Raw genomic sequence first — 6,055 nt, forward strand, 5'->3', positions numbered from 1 at the left:
GAACTGACTTAACCCCTCTCAAATCTGATTCTCCACTAACCCAGATCTCAAACCAGCTAACCGAGTTTGGAGCCGATTCAATAACGTTTGAGCCTCCAAATAATAGCTTGAAGGCAGATAGGTCAGATCTTGGAAATCTAGACAAAAATCACCTCTCCCTCTTTTTCCTCTCTTCTCACTTAGTTGTGGTGTTCTAGTGTATTCTCTCACCCTCCCACAACAACTGTCACATTTTGTCTTGCTTCTCTTGCTCTCTCACACACATCCATAAGGGAGGCTAAGTTTTCTCCTTTCTAACTCTCAAGGAGGCAGCACAACCGTTGGATGCGAACGTCGATCAACGGTTGATATGTTATGGATTTTCTGGCTACCAACACACCTCCATGTGGAGGTACATGGTCCAAAAAAAGCTTCCTCTCCCAACATCATGGAGTTTCTCACTGCCTACCGACAGTCATCACTACTTCAGAAATGCTTATAGCCTCCAGGTGATCGGCAAAATTATGCCTGTTACTAGTAACTATAGACACGTATACGCATGTCACTGGTATAAAATAGTAGTTTAGAATAACAGGGAGCGCTCCCCAGCTCCATTTTCTTTATTGAAAATGAAACACATAAGCGTTTTAACAACAAGGAAAAATAAAGATCCAGCCCACCAGCTAAGCTGAGGGTCTTAAGCACCTGAAACTCCAGGAGAAAGGACAGACACCAACAGAAACCAGACCCCTCTAAAACTCTTACGGTCCAGCTATTCCTAGCTTCCAAGAGGCAGAAACAGCAACAGCTACGAAAAAAGCACTAAAGCATTGCACCCCTTCACGCCAAGGCCATGCCATGAGATCACCACATGGATGTCGCCAGATTCCTCTGGGTGCTTTAGTAGGTAGGCTTCAGAGGCGCGTCCTAGATGGAGAGAAGCCGTGGATAACTTCCAGGTCGAAATCCAATCAAAGGATGTACCCATTCCAGGACGCTTTTGAATTTTTCCACCAGATCCCATTCCAGGTTTTTGAATGGAATCTGTCAGATCCTTAGGTCAGTTAGGAGCAAGCCCCACACCTGTTTTATAGACATCCAAGTTTTCATGTTAAACACCAAATGGTTCCTGTTGTTCCAGATGCACCATATAACAACAGATGAAACAACATTGACCTGCTCAATTTTTTTATTGCAAAGCCATTTGGATGCAAGGGATAAATAATCAATAATTTCTATATCAAAAATCTCTTGCACCCCAGCCCAAAGCAATCTAGATACTAAGCAGTCAAAGAACAGGTGCTTAACTGATTCTAATTCACTAAATAACTCACAAAACAAGGGTTTTTGAATACCTCTATGTCTAAGATTATCCCTAGTCATGATTTTGTTTTGGGATAACAACCAGAGGAAAATCTGCACTCTAGGAGGGATTTTTAATTCCCAGACATAGGGCAGGAAAACTGGTTGAACCCCTCTAAAGTTGATGACAGCATAAAGAGATTTAGAGGAATAAACCCCTTTTGACTCATATTTCCAGATAAGCTGGTCCTCTTCCACAGAAAAAATGATAGTCCGAGCAATTTCAACTATCTCAAGCCACATTTCCATCATCTGTGGGGTAAAGGTTCTCCTAAAGTCACATTTTAACTGTTGTACATCCCAAAGGTCAGCAACAGTTTTCATCTGCTGGTTAACCACAAAGTAGATGTCTCGGTACTGAGTGGACAAATGTGCATTTCCAAACCAAGTATCCTCCCAGAATCTAGCAGTCCTACCATTCCCAATTTTCCATTTATAGCCAAATTTAACTGCTCTAGATGCCCACATCACACCCTTCCAGAAAACAGAAGGGTTTATATCTTGGCAACAAAAGATATTATAATTTCTAGTGTTATACTTAGCATCTACTATCCTTTTCCAGAGACTACCTTCCCCATATATATATATCTCTTAACCCAAGAGCCAACTAAACATATATTTAAATCTTGGAGATTAGGTATACCAAGTCCAACATACTCTTTTCTCATACACATAGAGGGCCAATTAGCCAAATGTATTTTCTTATTTCCATCTACATCATCCCACATACAATTAGCTATCTGGTTATTGATAAGATCTAAAGCCCATTTTGGGAACTTAAAAAAGGAAAGCATGTATACAGGAATACTAGATAAGACAGTTTGAATGAGAATTCTTTTTGCCTCCAAAGACAACAGTTTTCCCCTCCACCCTGCCATCCTACTAAGGAGGTTGTCAACCAGAGGTTGCAGATCTTCTCTTTTTAGCTTACTAAAATGTAAAGGAAGACCTAAGTACTTAACAAGAAACTTCCCAGCAACACATTGGAAAATATCTAAAAAAGGAGCAAGTACTTCATCTTCCATATTTATAGCCATCAATTCACTCTTGTGATAGTTGATTTTCATCCCCGACACTTGTTCAAAACAAGTAAGAGTCCATTTAAGGTTTATAGCATTCCTTTCATTATTTTGCAGGAAGAGCAGGGTATCATCTGCATATTGCAGACTAATCACCCCACCAGGAACTAAGTGTGGACATAACCCTATGATCATGCCACAAGACGCTCCCTTATTCACCATTTTGGAGAAAACATCAACCAAAAAATTAAAAAGCAGGGGAGCAAAAGGGTCCCCTTGCCTTAAACCTTTACAAGTGAGGAAAAAATCTCCCTCAATATCGTTCACCTTAACCCCAATAGAACCCCCTTGGGTTATTTTCTTAATCATAGAGATAAGTTTCTCCCCAAAACCTCAAAGTTGTAGAATTTCATATAGAAAGTCTAGATTTACCCTATCATAGGCTTTTTCATAATCTATTTTGAAAACTAAACCTTTATCTTTTTTCCTATATACTTCATGTATGAGCTCATGAGCTGAGACAACACTCTCTAAACTAAACCTACCCTTGATGAAGGCAGATTGTCGTTGAGAAATCAATCTGTCAATCAACAAGGAGAATCTATTGGTAATAACCTTGGTAAAAATCTTAAACACACAATTCAGCAGACTTATAGGTCTAAACTTCTTCATCTCTTTTGCATCATCCTCTTTGGGGATCAGGGTGATCATAGCAAAATTTAGTCTATATATGTCTAATCGGTTATGATGCCAATCATCAAAGAGCTCAAGAAGGTCCCCTTAATAATGTCCCAAAAGGATTGGAAGAAAAGGAAGGATAGTCCATCAGGACCAGGTGCTCCTTCAGCATAAGAACCAAACACTGCATTCTTAATCTCTTCTTCAGAGACTCCTTCTCTAGCTCAGTATTTTCCTGTGGAGTGACTTTCTCTTCAAGGGAGAAAAAGTCATTCAGTAATCTAATATCAAGTCTTTCTTCTTTTTAAACAACTCCTTATAAAACTCAGTTGCTATTTTAAGCATACCTTTTTGGTCAGTTACAGGACCATCTGACCCCTCTAAGACATTAATTCGTTTCTTCCTTCTTCTTTGGTTAGCTACTGCATGGAAATATGCTGTATTCCTATCTCCCTCAAGGATATTCCTATCCCTGGATCTCTGCCTAGCCTTAGTTTCCCCAATGACCCAATAAGTATTGAGTTCAATGAGGATATCATCTAATCTTTTCCTACTTGGTTCATCTAGAGGTTGAGTTTCAGCCAAAATATCCAAGGAATCATATTCCTCCATGAGTTCTTTTTTGTGTTTCACTACAAGAAAAGTTGCCATGGCCGACGAAGTTGAAGTCGCGCCGTGGTTGCTGGTGTACCATGGCCGACGATTTTTGGTCCCTCCGTGGTGCATGTCAAAACTTTTTTTTCTCGTTTTTGAGGCCACCTAGCCCGACGAAAGCGGCCAAAACGTCGCGTATGGTGGCCCGGGACGTGGTGCATCTCGAAATCTCGGGTTCGCCGGCCGAGTCAACGCAAATCCGCACCGCCGAGGGATGTAGGGCTGATACGTCTCCAACGTATCGATAATTTCTTGTGTTCCATACCACATTATTGATGTTATCTACATGTTTTATGCACACTTTATATCATATTCGTGCATTTTCTGGAACTAACCTATTAACAAGATGCCGAAGTGCCGATTCTTCGTTTTCTGTTGTTTTTGGTTTCAGAAATCCTAGTAAAGAAATATTCTCGGAATTGGACGAAATAAAAGCCCAGAGGCCTATTTTCTCACGAAGCTTCCAGAAGTCCGAAGGAGAGACGAAGAGGGGCCACGGGGTGGCCAAACCCTAGGGCGGCGCGGCCCCACCCCCGGCCGCGCCGGCCCGTGGTTTGGGCCCCCGTGCCGCCTCTTGACTTGCCCTTCCGCCTACAAATAGCCTCCGTGACGAAACCCCCGCACCGAGAGCCACGATACGGAAAACCTTACCGAGACGCCGTCGCCGCCGATCCCATCTCGGGGATCCCGGAGATCGCCTCCGGCACCCTCGCCGGAGAGGGAATCATCTCCCGGAGGACTCTACACCGCCATGGTCGCCTCCGGAGTGATGAGTGAGTAGTCTACCCCTGGACTATGGGTCCATAGCAGTAGCTAGATGGTTGTCTTCTCCCCATTGTGCTATCATTGTCGGATCTTGTGAGCTGCCTATCATGATCAAGATCATCTATATGTAATTCTATATGTTGCGTTTGTTGGGATCCGATGAATAGAGAATACTTGTTATGTTGATTATCAAAGTTATGCTTATGTGTTGTTTATGATCTTGCATGCTCTCCGTTATTAGTAGATGCTCCGGCCAAGTAGATGCTTTTAACTCCAAGAGGGAGTACTTATGCTCGATAGTGGGTTCATGCCTCGCATTGACACCGGGACAAGGATGAAAAGTTCTAAGGTTGTGTTGTGCTCGTTGCCACTAGGGATAAAACATTGATGCTATGTCTAAGGATGTAGTTGTTGATTACATTACGCACCATACTTAATGCAATTGTCTCGTTGTTTTGCAACTTAATACCGGAGGGGGTTCGGATGATAACCTCGAAGGTGGACTTTTTAGGCATAGATGCAGTTGGATGGCGGTCTATGTACTTTGTCGTAATGCCCAATTAAATCTCACTATACTCATCATGATATGTATGTGCATTGTCATGCTCTCTTTATTTGTCAATTGCCCAACTGTAATTTGTTCACCCAACATGTCTGTTCGTCTTATGGGAGAGACACCTCTAGTGAACTGTGGACCCCGGTCCAATTCTCTTTATCGAAATACAATCTACTCGCAATACTTGTTTTACTCGTTTTCTCTGCAAACAATCATCTTCCACACAATACGGTTAATCCTTTGTTACAGCAAGCCGGTGAGATTGACAACCTCACTCGTTTCGTTGGGGCAAAGTAGCTTGGTTGTGTTGTGCAGGTTCCACGTTGGCGCCGGAATCTCTCGGTGTTGCGCCGCACTACATCCCGCCGCCATCAACCTTCAACGTGCTTCTTGGCTCCTCCCGGTTCGATAAACCTTGGTTTCTTTCCGAGGGAAAACTTGCTGCTGTGCGCATCATACCTTCCTCTTGGGGTTGCCCAACGAACGTGTGAAATACACGCCATCAAGCTCTTTTTCCGGCGCCGTTGCCGGGGAGATCAAGACACGCCTGCAAGGGGAGTCTCCACTTCTCAATCTCTTTACTTTGTTTTTGTCTTGCTTTATTTTATTTACTACTTTGTTTGCTGCACTAAATCAAAATACAAAAAAAATTAGTTGCTAGTTTTACTTTATTTGCTATCTTGTTTGCTATATCAAAAACACAAAAAAATTAGTTACTTGTTTTACTTTACTTAATATCATGCATGTTTTTATTTCACTAGTTAAGCATAATGGAAAACAACAAAAATATGAGAGATCTTTATGAACTTTATCTTGAATTAGGACATGATGTGTTTGAAGAGAGAATTAAAAAACCCATGGAACTTTATATGCATGCTAATGGGAATGTTATTACTATGGATGCTTTGAACACCATTGTTGCTAATGCTATGGAAAATTCTAAGCTTGGGGAAGCTGGTTTTCATGATCTTTTTAGTCCCCCAAGCATTGAGGAGAAAATTTTCTTTGATGATAGCAATATGCAACTGAAACCAAGTGGCAA

Source organism: Lolium rigidum, chromosome 5 (assembly GCF_022539505.1).
Source record: "Lolium rigidum isolate FL_2022 chromosome 5, APGP_CSIRO_Lrig_0.1, whole genome shotgun sequence".
In the NCBI taxonomy this organism is placed as follows: Eukaryota; Viridiplantae; Streptophyta; class Magnoliopsida; order Poales; family Poaceae; genus Lolium; species Lolium rigidum.